Source organism: Rhinolophus sinicus, linkage group LG18 (genome assembly GCF_036562045.2).
Source record: "Rhinolophus sinicus isolate RSC01 linkage group LG18, ASM3656204v1, whole genome shotgun sequence".
NCBI classification, from domain to species: Eukaryota; Metazoa; Chordata; class Mammalia; order Chiroptera; family Rhinolophidae; genus Rhinolophus; species Rhinolophus sinicus.
Genome location: NC_133767.1, coordinates 13,827,048 through 13,843,193, shown reverse-complemented (window position 1 = coordinate 13,843,193; position 16,146 = coordinate 13,827,048). Strand labels below are relative to the sequence as shown.

The 16,146-nt window shown below is 52.2% G+C and overlaps 1 non-coding gene and 1 pseudogene across 1 annotated transcript; both read left to right on the top strand.

The window, feature by feature from the left end:
• The first annotated feature begins 6,096 nt into the window (after positions 1 to 6,096).
• Positions 6,097 to 15,887, top strand: LOC109436308 (pre-mRNA-splicing factor RBM22; annotated as a pseudogene).
• TRNAP-AGG (transfer RNA proline (anticodon AGG)) lies at positions 12,957 to 13,028 on the top strand. The gene has a single exon. It is a non-coding gene; the product is annotated as a tRNA-Pro (tRNA).
• Positions 15,888 to 16,146: the final 259 nt, after the last annotated feature.

Sequence of the window (16,146 nt, the reverse complement as noted above, 5' to 3'; positions counted from 1 at the left end):
AACACCTGTTAGTGGAGGCGTTGTTTGCTATTTCCACAAATTGGCTAACCCTGGGAGGGGCTGTCAAAGCATCAGAATACAGAAAATAAAAGCTAGGGCTAATACAGGCAAGGACTGAGGATTTGGTGGGGATTTTAGGGGGCCTGAATCTGGGAAGGGTTTCCTGATACCAATCCCAGAGTTGTGGGCCTGTGGGCTTCATCTCTGACCTAAATAGCCCCAGGTTTCTCTTCTTAAGCTTGGGTGGTGGTGCCGGGTGTCCCTTTCATGCCTCCTGATTCAAGTTCCTGAATGAGTGGGTCTGCTGCGCAGAACTTAGGGCCCTCTGCGAAGACCGTGAGGCCTCTCCTGACCCTGAGGTCTGTGGAGGTCAACTGGGATAACCAGGCTCGCTGGCTGGAGCTTTCTTCTCCTGTGGCCAGAATCTTTAAGACTCCTGATCCTTAAGGGAAGAAACCACTACGGTCTCCACCTGCAGGGTAGTTCCTCTCCACAGTCCTCTTCTGTGTCAGTGGCCACCCTCCCTCATGCCTCCCTCCCCACTTCCGCACCAGGGTCTGCTCCCCTCTAGGCCCAGCCGCAGTCCAGGGTGTGGCTTGAGCTGGGCTCAGCGGTCATTTGTTCAGTGAATGGAAGCAGACAGTCCAGGGCAGCGAAGTTCATGCTGCCAAGGAAGGTCCCTGTGCAGAATGTCTTATTCTCGCTTCAGCCTCAAATCCTGGAGGAGTCCACAGTTTGTTGTTTCAGGTCTTTTTAGGGCATCAATGAAATCCCCAGCAGAGTGGAGTGGGGTCTGGGCCTGTGGGGGTGGGCGCAGACAGGCCGCATGGTGGGTGCATACCCCAGCTAGATCCCAGTGACCAGATTGGGCCTGGATACTGAGGCCGAGTGTCTGGGTTTGCTCAGTGGACAGAGAAACACCTTGCCCTGGGTCACTGGCAGTGGCAATGTGGGGCCTCTCCCCTGAGGGCTTCGTGAATTTCCTCAACATCCTTCCTCATCCTTTTGCTTCCCACTTGAACACCCCCAATTCCTTCCTGTGCGTCTTCTGGGCTGCGGCTTGCACTGGGATTTGGGTCTTAGACTGGAAGGTAGGTCTCCGGGCAGGAGCCTGGTGTGACCCTTGGTACTATGCAACTGTCCATCCAGTGTGTGGTGTGGGAAGGGGTGTGGTCCTGAAAGCCTCCTGGAGCCTGGGTGTGTGTATGTGTGTGTGGGGTAGTCCAAACCGTCCCCAGCTTCACTCCACAGCCCAGCCAGGTCACCTGCCACAGGTCCTCTGTCTTGGGATCCAGTCTTTCAGGATTCAGGGATGGGAGCAAAGACATCCCTGGAGGGAGTGGGTCCGTCCTTACCGGAACCTACACACAGACTGGGGATGAGAGACTATTAAGGTTAATGTTGTTGGATGTGCTTGTGGCAATGTGGGTATTTTAAACAAACAGACTTTATTTGTAGAAATATGTGCGAAAAAAATCAAAACACTATGTGCTTTAAAATATGTCAGAAAAAAGTGGACAGAGATAGGTTTTTAAAATACACACAAATGAGGGAGGTTGTGTGTATGTGGGGGCAGAGCATTTATGAGAACTCTGTATTTCTGCTTAATTTTGATGTGAACCTAAAACTGTTCTAAAAAATAGTCTATTTTTTAAAAATACACAGGAAAATATCAGCTACTATTTCTTCTAACACTATTTAGCCTTGTCTTTCTCTTCTCTTGGGTCTCCAATGACTTGAATATGAGATATTTTGTTAAAGCCCACAAATCCCGGAGACTATTTTTTAAAATCTATTTTCTCTATTCTTCAGATCGGGCAATTTCTATCATTCTAAGTTCACTGATTCTTAGTTCCGTCTTGTGTATTCTGCTGTTGCCCATCCATTAAGCTTTTTACTTGGTTATTGTACTTTCAGTTCTAAGTTTTCCATTTGGTTATTCTTTGTATCTTCTATTTCTTTTATATTTCCATTTTTGAATTTGTTTCAAGTGGGTTGTAATTGGTCCTTCAAGCATTTTTACAATGGCTGCTATACCACATTTTACCCTCCTTGTCATATGGTTCCAACATGTGTTGGTGTGTGTGGGGTCCTCTCTATTCGAGTTGAGATTTTCCTGGTTCTTAGTATGACCACTGATTTTCATTGCATCTTGGACATTTCAGTATTGTTGTGAGACTCTAGATCTCAAGTCTTCTGGTCTAGCAGCCTCCTCTGGCAATGCGCCCTCTGGTGGGGAAAGAGAGCACCGCCCCGGGGTTCACTCCTGGTGAGGGTTCTGTACTACTCGGTAGGAATGGAGTTGATGCCTCTGCTGACACCCCTTGGCTGCGGGGGAGGACGGTTGTCCCTTAATGCTCCCCCCGTGGGCAAAGATAAGATCGATGTCCATCATTAGATGGCCAGAGTAATGTGGAGGACGTGGGAGGCTGGCCTGCAGAAACTGCTCAGAACCCAGGGAAAGCCAGGGAAAGAGGAGGAAAGGAAAACTGGGGCCGAAGTTTGGGGGAGTCCATTTCGTGAGGTGACCACGCCGACCCCGCACTGGTCATTAACAGGAGAAGCAGCCAAGCCAGCGGCTGACTCAATGGAACATAGTTGAGGGGCTTCCTGGACTAGGGCCCTGCTGCCTGGCAAGACCCCAGGCTTTTTACCAGCCCAGGAGCTGCAGAGAAGTGGGTAGAGGAAGAGGTGTCCCAGCCAAGTCTCGTCCTGGATTTGGGCCCAGGACCTCTCGCACCCTAAGTGCGGCTCATACCCCTAAACCAATGAGTCCCGCTCCGGGTTAGTCTTTACCTGCTGGTTCCTGGTTATCTTCACTCCCATTTCCCTGTCCCGCACCACAGCGTCAGCCTTCCCGCTCACTCCCGAGTGGCCCCACAGGAGGCTTGGGTATGCCCAGCTCTAAGCCCTGGAGGGGAGACTGCAGCTCTGCAGATCCGGGACTCCGTTCTGCCTCCTCCTGGTCTTGAACTCAGCTGGCTTCTCCACACCCTACAAACTGAGGCCTCCAACGCAGAGGAACTTGCGGGTGCTTTACTCTCTCTGTTGCTTAAGGCGCGGAGCAGAGCTGGGGCCATACTTCCAGTATTCCTCCGTCCTCACGAGCCCTTGCATGGCTAGCTGCCACTCTGATCCGCTGGTCAGGAATGGTAGACAATGAGCCTTCCTCCTCTAGGGACCTTCTAGAAGCTAAGCTATTGTGGGCGGGCCCACGACCAGGTTTCGATTTTTCCAAGATATGCTCAAGACTGGCCATGGCAGGCAGAGCTGTGGTTCCATGGACTCACAGGTGCAAGGAGGTAAAAAATGAGCCATGAGGTCTCCCCACTGGGACTTCAGGGGGCCTCTCTGCGCCCTACACACACAGGTCGGCAGGGGAGTGGGAGGGAGTGATTTTCTGGATTATTTTGAATGAACTGGGGCCATAAACAGGCTGGACTTATACCACGCTGGGGGAGCATGTATCTAGGCTTCTCTGAGCTGCATTTAGGCTCTGGAGAGAGGTGGCTCTTGCCTCTACCCACCCCTGACCCTCCCCACCCCTGCCAGGACCACCATGAGAGACCCTGGACTCAGGGCTGTGTCTACCAGCCCCAGGCCAAAAATTCCACTTTTACCCCAAGGTTAAAGGATTCCGTCTCCACCCACAACTAGCTGAGAATGGGGGGACACCGGGTCCTCACTCAATGTCAGGATGTGCCGGGCTGCCTGAATGCCCAGAGGGTGGCTCCAGGGGCAGCCACACCTGCGCAGCCTCCCCCAAAGCAAGTCGCACCTTTGCCATTTTTGCAGCGCCTGCCCTTCGGACTCTGAGCGGCAAGACTGCAAATGTTATCTTTACCTGACTATGTAGCTCAGCATGAGACTCTTAATTTCAGGGCCGAGTGTTCGAGCCCCATATTGGGTGTGTAGTTCTGTCTGATAAAGGCACCGGATACAACGAAAAGAAAGTATTTTACAAGTTAACCGTTTATACTATAGGCTACTCGTATCACGGTGTGGCTTACCTGAACCCTCAAACCGTCTCTGGATGTAGACTTCACTCTCCACTTTGAGTGAGGCGACTTAAATATCTGGACCCTCATATCAACAAATATTTTATTCATACACATAAGAAACCCCAAACGATCTGCTCTGTTACTTTACGTTCTCCTGGGGAACAGGATTCAAACCTGGAGCTCCGGGAAGTCCAGGGCGCCTGCCCTCAGTACTGTGTGGGGGGATGGTGAGGGGTAAATCTCCAGGAGTCAGGTTGGGACTGAGAGGAGGGGAGCCCCCTAGTAGTAGGCTCCGAAGCAGGGGCACCCCAGTGCGTGAGTGCCCCACTCTCCCAGTAAAAAGGAAATGGGCATGGAGCCTTTCACTTCCCAGTTTGGGGGAGAGGGAGGAAAAGGGTATATGATTTCCATCAGCTAATTTTCTTTTGTTTTCTTTCAGCTGCTTGGGCTGTTAAAAGACCAGGCTCAGTGTTTGGTAGGCACAGGTTTTCTTTCTTTTTTCCTGGGAAATGAAGCTTCTCTCAGAGACACCCGCGCGGCTGTCTTTGTCCCTCCCCTGCACCCTGGGAATGCCAGGTTCCAGGACTGTGGCTGGTACTCAGGAGAAATTCCCTACATTTCTCCCTTCAGGGCACCCTTAGTCTCAGTAATTTTTCCGGGTGTTCTTCAGGTAGAAGAAATAACATTTGCGTTTACTAGGGAGTTAGATCCGTACACCTTAGTACCATGTTTCCCCCAAAATAAGACCTAGCTGGACAATCAGCTCTAATGCGTCTTTTGGAGCAAAAATTATATAATATAATACCGGGTCTTATATTAATTTTTATAGTAAAATAAGACCCAGTATTATATTATATTATATTATATTATATTATACCCAGTCTTATATTATAGTAAAATAAAACCAGGTCTTATATTAATTTTTGCTCCAAAAGATGCATTAGAGCTGATTGTCCCACTATGTCTTATTTTCGGGGAAACACGGTAGTATTTCACAGAGTATGGTGTCTGATGGATGTTGAGAATTGCTGTTTCCTTCAAAACTTTAAAATATCCCTGGAAATTTTAAAATACTACGAAAGTGCTTCCACACACAGTTTGGGAACCACAGAACTAGGTCAAAAGTATCACCCCGAGGATAGGAGTCACGTGCTTAATGAATAGAAGTAACTGACGTCAGGGGGAGCTCCTGCTGGTGGCTCCTTGGAGTTTGGGGGTGATCTGGAGACGATTGCACCCTGAGCCCAATCCCACCTGGAGAGCCCTGTCTGTGTCTGAGTGACACCTTGATCCAGCAAACCCAAGCTCTTAGCAGTCCCCAACACTGAGGGCTCCGGATCCCAGGCCTGTTCTAGGTGTCCCTCCTTATTGGTTCCCAAAGACATCAGAGCCAGGTCCCATACTGCCTGCTTCAGAACAGGAGGCCTTTTGGGATTGAATTCAGGACCTCTCACATCTAAAGCAAGAAAAACATCCTTAGGCCAAAAAAGTCCCTTTTGTGAGCCTTGGTGAAGCTAACTTCTGCTCTCCCTTACTTGCCTGCTGCACAGTCTGGATTTTCCTTCATGACTGAGATAGGGATTGGCCAAGGAGGGGTGTGCCCTCATCTCTGGGGCTTGGGATGCCAACTCAGTCTTATCTGAAGGCTGGGCACCCTGCCACTATCCTCTGCCCCAGAATCCTGACATCTGTAGTGCAGGCAAACACCATGTGTCTTTGCTCTATCCCATGCCAAAGTGCTGAGGACATTTGACATTTGGCTGAGCAGAAGTGATCACAGGCCCAGGCCAGCCCCACAGGCTGGAAGGTGTTGTGGTTGCTGGTATGTGTTGGGAAGGGCCCACAGACTCCTTCCTGGCCCTGAGTGGACTTTGGCCCCCTTGGGTTGTAGCAACCTGACCATCCTGGGAGGAAAAATAGCTGAATTACAGAGATCACATGGGATTTGAATCTGGGACCTTGCATACCCAACGTGAGAATCATAACCCTAGACCAACAAACCAAACTTCCTTTCACTTCTGTCCTATTCTATCCACTTGCTCCTGTCTGGTTCAGATGGGGAAATGTTCCAGAGGCCCCAGAAGGGAAGCGGTACATGGCGGGGAGCATTGGGCTCAGCGTCCAAACAGGGATGAAGTTCGATGCTGCAGGTCCCAAGGTTCCAGGTTCGGTTCCCCCTGCTCCTCTGCCACTGGGACCTCCCTCTGGCCCAGGCTGAGGCACCGGGCACTTGGGCAGCCACGGAGCTGGGTGCAGCTCCAGGACAGCGTGGGGGCTCCCTGTGGGACCCAAACTCAAGACCAAAGCATTCCCTCCCTCCCCATAAGCTGCCCCACTCCCCCATGAGCCTCAGGTTAAAGCCATCTTGCCCGCCCACCTACAGAAAGGGGGCTAAGGCCCCGGTATACCCAGGGTCTCCTGTCGTGGGCCAAGCCCTCTCTCCCCTGGGCTCAGCACCCAAAGTCCCTGCTTGGCTTTGGATCCCCTGAAGTTCCTTTCCTTGGCCCAGGTACTGTCCCGCAGCCCTTACCCTGCGGGACATCTCTGGTCTGGATCCACGCGCACGCAGGCCCCAGGGCACCACGCTAGTCCTTCCTCATATTTGGTTAAAGGTCTCAGAAGCCGATCGGAAAGGAAGTGGCCCTGGCTGGAGCCTGCATCATACCCCAGTACCGGCCCCACCTCCAGTTCACGCCATTCTGCCCACCCTAAAGCAGGGTGGGGGTAGCATGCAGGGGAGGCAGTTGAGAGTTTGAAAGTGAGACTGGCCCGGGATTTGGACCCAAGAGCTCCCACAGGCCCAGGGGGACTCATCTTCTAGGGGCCACTACAGAGAGGGATGCCTTGTTCCACCTATCTCTAGTAACCTTGACCCCTGAGACCCTGCCCTCTGATCTGCAAAAGGGCCCTTAGCTTTCAGCCTCCTGGGCGGTAGGGACAGTTAGGCGGAAGCTTAGGTTCTGATCCCAGAACTGGGAGGGACCTAGACAAGGCAGTTTAGAGCTGCCGCCCCCTGCATGAGGATCCCGGGACCCGAGGGGGTGGGGGGCGCTCGGTGCCACTAGAGACTGGCCTCTCATTAGGTCATGAGCCTGGTTCTCTGTGTGTCTGGGTCAGCATGTCCCCACCCATGAATTTTGGACTAGACAGTCCCGTCCCCTCGCAGCTTTCAATCCTGAAGCTCCGGTCCAGTTTCAGGGAGGAACAGGAGTCAGGCTGGGAACAGCACTGGCCCTGCACTGCCCTGGGGATGGGGGGTAAGAGTGGGTGTCAGAGTCTTTGCCTCCTTCTCCCTTTGGAAGAAGCCCCAAGCCCCAGGTTGACCTCCCTTTAGTTCAGGGGTAGTTCAAGTGGCAGGCTAGGTAGGCATGAGCATTTTTAAGACCAAGACCAGCTGAACAGGAGTACTCAGAACAGGATTCTCCTGTGGGGTTTTTTAAATATATAATCTTAAGCCAAACATTCACAACCCCCTTGTGAGGGCCCATGAACCAGATCCCAAGATCTTTTTATTTTAATCTTATTGGGGAACACTTTGTTTCTCCAGGGCCCATCAGCTCCAAGTGGTTGTCCTTCAATCTAGTTGCAGAGGGCGCAGCTCACTGGCCCATGTGGGAATCGAACCAGAGCTTGTGATCTAACCAACTGAGCCATCCGGCTGCCCCTGATCCCAGGATCGTGATCCATAGTATTTTCTAAATTAGGACTAGGATTACAGACCACCCTTGCAGATGTGGGGAAGGTATGGTGCTTTGTTACTAAAAGAGAAAGACCTCCAGCTGCAGACAAGGTGAAGGGGGCAAGGGTACATGTGCTCCAGGAAGAGTCCAGTCTCTGTGGACCTGAGTTACCTTTGCATTTTGGGATTTAAGTTGTTTGCTGTTGTCTAGGGATGGCCGGTTAGCTCAGTTGGTTAGAGCGTGGTGCTAATAACACCAAGGTTGGCGGTTCAATTCCTTCATGGGCCACTGTGAGTGGTGCCCTTCTTAAAAAAACAAACAGGCCCTAACCCTGGTCCTTGGCCCTTTGAGCCCTTGGGCCTTTTGAGCCCCTTCTTTTGCTGGGCCCGCTCCAAACCCTTTGGAGTGTACTTTCTCTTCTAATAATGGCCCTTGAGCCACTGCCTTCTGTTTGGGCCTGCTTCTTCTTCTTTGAAGTGTACTTTTTAAAATAATAAACTGCTCTTTCACCACTTTAAAAACAAACAAACAGATAAACAAACAAACGAAAAACAAAAAACTGCCTGAAGTTGTTTGCTGTTGCCTGAGGAGGGGGGAAGGAACAGCAGAGCTCTGCGGAATCAGGCCTGCAGTTGATTAATCTCACACAGCACTCTCAGGTGCCTTCCTACCTCTGATGAATGTACATATTTCTTAACTATTTTGCAGCGCCTAAGGCTGCCTAGTTGTCAGGGTCTCTCAGCTGGAGGTGGCTCTTGGATCTAACTCTTTGGACCTTCCCAGAGGGGGTGCAGATGTGAATTAAATAAAAAGGAGTGAGGTCCTCTGCCTTCTGACCCTGGGCTTCTGAGTTCATTAGAGACCCAAGGGGTACAATTTAACCGCCCCCACCATCCCATTCACAAGAGCAGGGAATTCAATCCTGTGAAGTTTACCTTGCGTGACAATCACAGATCCATGAGAGCCTGCCAGCAGGACCTTCCCTCCCAGCTGGGACCCAGTACAAGGCTCTGGTTTATCCAAGACTCCAAGAGGCAAGTGGGGCCATAGCAGACACACCAGCCCTCACACTCAGGGTCCTAGACCCAGAGTCCATGGGGACAGGGAACAGGAGTTTTGGCACCCTCCACTCATCTCTAGTCTGGGAGAAGAAACCCTGATCCCCTTTATTTTAGCACAGAACTTCTTCCCCTCACCCAGGAGACCCAGTCTCAGGGCTTTCTCCCCACCTGTCCTCATCCCTGCAGGACCCGGGTTCATTCCAAAGGGGGCTGAGACCCTCCTCCCACTGTAGCCATGTGCTCTGGGGTCGCAGCAGGGAGACCCCCATGAGAGGACTGTTGGTCTAGGGGTATGATCATCGCGTGGTCCCTGTCTCCCTTCATTTTTAGAATAGGGACGGTCACAAGTCCCAAGTTGCAGCTGAAGGTGAACAAGGCAAGTCTGTGTGACTGGCTGGCCTACGGGGTAACCTCTGTACCTCGGGTTGGACTCAAACCCACATTCCTGGATGCGTTTTCCATTAGGCCACTGGGATGTGCCCACAGACACCAGCTTCCTTTCCAGGACTGCCCCAGAGGGGGTGAAGAGAGGGGCTTCCTGGAGCTGGAGCCCCACCCACCCCCCTCATTGTTCACATCCCACGTTAGAACACTGTGGACACACAGAGCTGACTCCTGGAGCCATGCATCCAAACTTCCTTGCACACACTCCATCCCGAAACCTCAGCCTCTGTAGAACTCTGTGCTTCCTGGAGAAATCTTGCCCTGGGAAATTTCCATGGCCAAGTGACTTGTGGTCTGGGGTCTCGAGGCTCCTCCTAGTTGTGAAAGGTCTAGGACACAAATCCTGGGCAGTTCTTTTAGGGATGACAGAGGATTACAAGACCAGGCTATTCAGTTCCCCATCTGGACTCCACAGATCTGGACCTATAAAGCCTGTGCTGTCAAGGACCACAGTTTACTCATCTGTAAAGTGGGGATAATAGCAGCTCATGCTTCAAAGATTTGTTTGGGATATTAAAACTTATTTTTTTTTGAAAAACATTTAGCGCAGTGCCTCATAACTGTAGCATTAACTCCTGCCTGAGTTTCCAGGCTGCTTGCCCACCCAAGGCCCCCTCCCCGAGCAGGTCTGGCAGAAGCCAGGTTTTCTCCTTGAGGCCACTCTCAATTCCCGGAGCCCCTCCAACCTCCACACTTCACACTCCTCCAAACCCCTTCGGTCTGGAACCTGAACAGCCTCTTGTCTCAAATTGGCAGACCTTGGCTCTGTGCCACTCCCTCCGAAGGAGCTGGATCCCAAGGGCCCGCTCCTGGCAGGTAACCCGGATGGACTCAAGTGGAAATTCAGCAAAATACTTCAAGGGAACGAGGAATTGAAGGGTCAGGCCTGCTTTCCATCTCCCTGAGGAAGGTGTCCCTGGTGACCTCAAGCTGACTTACCCACCTCCTGTGGCATCAGGGTACAGGGACCCAGGGGCCCAGGGCACAGAGAAGGACCAGGATCTAACTCAGTGCTGGACACCATTGGGTGTCTCAGGTTGAGTCTGACCTTTGGGGTCTGAATTGAGGGCTATGTGTATCACTAAAAACGTTGTCCACAGGCCAATCCAGACTCTGGCATCGCTCTGATCTGAGACTCACCTTTAACCTAGAGATTCAACAAACTACACTGCGGTTACCAGGATAGCTCAGTGGGTAGAGCACGAGACCTTAATTTCAGGGTCATGGGTTTTGAGCCCCACTTTGGGCTAGCTCTTTATCAAGGCATTGTGGGTTCTTGTCCCACGTGGTTTTCCGCTCCCAGCTGTCTGCCTTGGTCTAAAATGGGGACACAGCTGATAAAAACAGCTCATCCCAGGGAGTGATGGTTGGGTTCTGGCCCTTGAACCAGGATCACCCCACGCGCCACGCGCCTCCGCCCCCAGGGACTCCCATTACTGAAGATCAGTTCAGCCACCCACATCCAGGACAAGGCAAGGACCAATTCCCCTTAAAGCAGACCTGGCTACTTCCTCACACCTTGCTAGCAAAGGCTCTGGGGAGGATTCCAAGGGTTTTCCTTCCCTCCTCCCCCTCCAGGATTTGACCCTCTTGCACCCTAAGCTACAATCAGTCCCCTGTACCAATGAGCATCCCACAGAAAACTTCTGCTTGCTGCCAACCTCTCCTTGGAACGCTGTCCAGACTCGTCTCCATGACCCCCTTGGGGTCATGTTAGGGAGAGTTTGATTCAGGTACCTGAGCAAGTAGAGGTGTACAGTGGTCCCAATGTTTAGTAGTTTGGGAATTCCAATGTCTGTTCTGTCCCTGACACCCCGCCAAAAAAAAAAAAAAAAAAAAGCCTCCAGTCCAGGGAGGTGGGCGCAGTTCTTTGGGGCGGAGTATTGGACTCTGTGTGGGAGTGGCGCGGTAGTTCACTCTGGGCACCGCTGCGCTTCTCCTTTCTCCACTGGAGCACAGGCTGGGCGGGAGACCCATCTGCCCCGCCGTTTGGGAAACCTTGATTTCGCGCTGCAGCGCGAAGCCTTTCGCTAGGGCCTCAGCGCGGGAACGAATAATTGCGGATCAGCTAGTTGATTATCTGGCAGAACTAACCCTTGGTCTGAAATCTGACAGCGGCTGCTAACCTGCAAAGCCACGGAGCGGAATTCCCAGGTGCGCACGCTAACAAGTAAGCTATTGGGTTGACTGCGGCAAGTTGTACCCCGTCAGCTGCAGAAGGGCAAGGAAGGAGGAAAAAAGGGGAGGGAACCCACCACCCACTCCATGGTGGCTCTTTGGTCTTAGAGGTCTGCTTCTCGCTTTGGATTCGATAGAGGACTCGGGTTCAACTCCGGTACGAGCGCCTCCCCTTTACCCTCCTGCGTTTTCAGCAGAGAACGCGAGACTGACTAGGCGGAAACCCCTGTGGGCGCAACCAGAGTGTGAACTTCGCGACACAGACGGCATCCCGCGCTACCAAGTGCGGTAATTGGGGTTAAGGGGCACGACTCCGGGACACAGGAGGTCATTTAGAGTAAGAGAAAGTTGCTCCATTGGTTGCTCTAGGAGTACAGAGTTCTTAGGGTTTGAAATGACGGCCACTCGAGTCCTGGGTTGCACCCTACTCTTACAGGTGCGTTTTAGCTGGGGGTGAGTGAGCAGAGGCCTTCTGCGGGCAGAACTTCAGTGGCCCCTGGCTGGGTCTTGGCCTCTGCCGCCTGCGCGCAGGCCCTGGGGCCTTGGATCCGGAGGGGCGGGGGAGTGGTGACGGGACTTCGCACACGGCGACCAGCTCAGCCCAGATCCGCCAGATCCTCCGGGCTCGGCTCATGCCCGGACATGGAGAAGGACATACCGACGGCGGAGTGGCCCGGAGGCTGACCCCCGGACGCGGCCTCTGCGTCCCCGAGGATGCACTATCTGGGGACCGGAGGACCGGCCTTCTCCCTGGGTGAGCGGGGGAGGGCATCGCCCACACGCCCTAGTGCGGGTGTGTTTGCTGGCCTGACCCCCCACACACACACCCAGGGCCCCCCACTCCCGGCATCAGGCCGCTTTAGGGTACCTGAAGGCCAAGACAATTGCTGGCCTCGTTCAGCTCACGAAACCAAGCCACTCTGCGCGTCAGCCTCCAGGGATGGACGCCCCACATAGGCGCTTCTTTGCTTGGTTTTGATCTTGTACGTGTGTGAGGGGCGGGAGCGGGGCTGGTGCCGGGGAAAACGGGAGCAGGCAGGAGAGCAGAGGCAGTGGGCGCCGTTACCTCCACGCACGCCTCAGCCTTTCGTCAGCACCCATCGGGTGCCACACCGTAGGGGTAGGGGTGCGGCATTTTCCAAAGCGGGTGTCCCAGGGAGCGGGGCTTCAGGACCTGCCTCGCCCCCCCCTCCGCTCCCCTCCACCCCCAGGTGCCAACACTCAATCTTTTGCCCCAGCGCGTTCCCCCGCGTGCTCTCGTTGCGAGGAGCGTCTGCGAAGTGACCAAAGGGCGGCGCGGGGACGCACGGACCGCCTGCTGGCCAGCCGGCCTTCCTAACCAAAGGCTCTTTGTTGTCGGATAACAGAGTGGTGGCGGTGGGCGAGGGCAGCAGGGACCGCTGGACTGGGGGACGCGCTCCCCACTTTGTGGGCACTGGGAGTGCTGGGCTGCCCCAGGGCCCACCAGTTCCCGAATTTAGCCTTTCCCAGTGGATCTAAAATCAGTTTCCTTTGGGCGCAGCTCCACCCTCTTGGTGCCGCCTCAGATGCCACATTGGCCACAAAGGAGACTGGGCTATAGTTACCCACTTGGCTCGTTGGTCTAGGGGTATGATTCTCGCTTAGGGTGCGAGAGGTCCCGGGTTCAAATCCCGGACGAGCCCACGTTTTTCGCCTCAGATACCAGATATGCGGGAATCTCAAAGCTTGACTCGGTGGGAAGTATCTTTAAAAAAGGCTTCAGGCTGGCTCAGTACCTCCCACTGCCGCTTTTTAAACTTAATTGCGGGCCCAGTCGCCAAAGCGTTTCCAGAGCTGTGTGTCCCAACAAACTACTTTCTTAGCCCGAGTTCGAGGCACTGAAGGAAGAGAGAGGTCCTTCCTTCCGTATATCAGGAACCCACTCTTCTCTCGTCGGACGTCTTTGAAACGTCCAGCCTAGGGCTTCCCCGACAGTCCTGGGCTCAGGAAGCCAGGGCCTCCGCAAAAGGGGAGGCGATGGTCTACAGCTGTTTGCAGCCAATATTTCGAGGCCCCTCCACTCCTTTCCCGGCAGAGGGTCCCCCCCACACCTAGGCGTGTCCTTCTGGTGCTCTCCTTTTCCCTTGCCGGAGGTCGGAAAGGGTCCCAGGAGCTCAGGCGTCAGGTACCCTGTGCTGAGCCCCAGCACCTGCCAGAAGCTCGGTCCCCTCCACCTTAATCTGGGGCTCCTGCCGGAGCGGGATGGGGAGCCCAAACATTGGTCTGGTTAACACGGGATAGTTGGAAAATCCAAGCATTTGAAGACCAGTAGTGGGTGTGTGGTTGGTCCGACGCTACACCCTTACTTACTGGTCTGTGGTTACACCCTTACTTCATCCCCAGCAGCTAAATAACGTCAACCAATGGATTCCTGAGAGCACACACTTTAAAACTGTACCAGAGAATATCTCCTATCTGTGACGAAGTGTAACAAGCATGTACAAGAGCTCTATAGGGGTGGACATCTGTTCTGCAGAACCCTGAGCCAGGATGCCTCCCAGTGCCAAATTTTCACAAAATACTCCATCAGTGGGAAGGCAACTTTCCTTCCAGCACCTGGAGGAGAGAGGAAAGCAAGACTCAGGGGAGGAGGATTAACTCCTAAAGCCTTTCCTGCTTGTCCAGCACATGGGCCCAGGAAAAGTCCTCCCATGGAGTCACAAGTGCTTGCCTGCCAATGCCTTCAGCATGTGCTGGAAAGAAGAGTGCTAAGGGGTGCCAAGAGCATCTGCCTGCCACAGGATTTGGGAGGTGGTTACACTGGAGAGGAGGAAGCAGACCAACAGAGTGGTGGAGAGGACCATGTACTTGGACAAATATTATTGGCAGGATTTCCTTTTTGTTTGGGATGGTGAGTTTGAGAGTGTGCCATGAACTGAAGGTCATGAGTAATCCAATTCTGTGCACTTGAGGGCCAACTGGAGAGAGAGAGAGAGAGAGAGAGAGAGAGAGAGAGAGAGAACACCTCAAGTAGAAGATTTAGTTTAAACTGACGCATGACTGGTTAAGTCTTTGAGCCCCTTCCTAGCAGAAATAAACAACAATTTTCTGTGGCAAAATATACCTGTATTCCAGATCTCACAGAATTCCCCACACAAAGAAATTTACAAGGAAAATGGGCAACTCACAATAAAAAATAACAAGCAAACAAGGCACCATGAGCAACAACCAATGAACAATAGGCAATGGAAATAAAATTGCAAAGATTTCAGATGCCAAGATTATCAAACACAGACTATAATACAACTGACTATGTTTAAAAAATGAAAGATAATAATGACAATATCTTTGACAACAGGAGCTATATGAAATGCTGTAGGAGAATGAAAAAGAACTAAGTTCTTCAAAAAGTAAAGATACACAAACGTTGAAAGCAAACTCAATAGATGTATGTAACAGTCAGTTAAAAAAAGATAGAGAGGCCTGACAGGATTGATGGTGGTCCTCTCTCCCAACTTGGAAGCTACCTCTGCCTCCAAATGCTCTAAACGTGGCGACTTTGCTGGGTTCCAACACCTACAACAGGTAGAACTATGAAGATGCGGACTTCCCCGTTCTGTGCCAGGCGTGTCTTGAAGAAAACACCTATATCCAAATGACCAAAGAAAAGTACAGGAAGGAGTATAAAATCTGTTCCAGGCCATTCCAGGGTTTCACTGGAGCCCCAAGGTCCACATGTGTTTCAAGAAGACTGAAGTGTGCCAAACCTGCAGTAAATTGAAGAATGTCTGTCAGACATTCTTGGATCTAGAGTATGGCCTGCCCATCCATGTTTGTCACGCAGGATTGTCTTTTGGGGATGACACGCCAAAGTCAGATGTTAACAAAGAGTGCTACACACAATATGGAGAGGGAGATTTCTAACTCTGATGGAACACGACCAGTTGGCATGCTGGGGAAAGCACATCCACCAGTGACATGCTGCTCAAACTGGGCCGGACCACACCCTACTATGATAGGAATCTACCTCACACTTGCTCCTTCTGGGTGAGAGGAGAATATAAGAGAGGAGAGAAGTGTCCATATAGACACGAGACGCCTACAGATCCAGATAACCCCTTTGCTGATCAGAACATTAAAGACCAATATTCTGGAATCAATGACGCTATGGCAGATAAGCTTCTAAAGCGTGCTTCAACAATGCCTCATCTGGACCCACCAGAGGACAAGACTAGCACCACACTAGATGTTGGTGGTTGGGGTGATACCATTACTGAGACAGATCTAAGAAATCATTTATACAAGTTTGGAGAAATCCAGATGATCCCTGATCACCATTGTGCAGAGACAACAGTGTGCTATCATCCAGTTTGCCACAAGGCAGGCTGCAGAAATGGCTGTGGAGAAGTCCTTTAATAAGTTGATTGTCCGGGCGGACGGACGGGTGGCTCAGTTGGTTAGAACTCAAGCTCTGGGCAACAGGGCTGCTGGCCCAATTCCCACATGGGCAAGCGAGCTGCGCCCTCCGCAACTAGAATGAAGTCAATGAGCTGCAGCTCAGCTCCGGGGTGGCCAGATGGCTCAGTTGGTTGGAGCGCGGGCTCTCAACCACAAGGTTGCCAGGTTCAACTCCTCGACTCCCACAAGGGATGGTGGGCTCCGCCCCCTGCAACTAAGATTGAAAGGACAAGTTGATTTGGAAAAGTCCTGGAAGTACACATTGTTCTTTAATAAAGTCCGGTTCCCCTTCCCCAATAAAATCTTTTTTTTTTTTTTAAATAAGTTGATTGTCAATGGCTGGAGACTCAATGAGAAATGGGG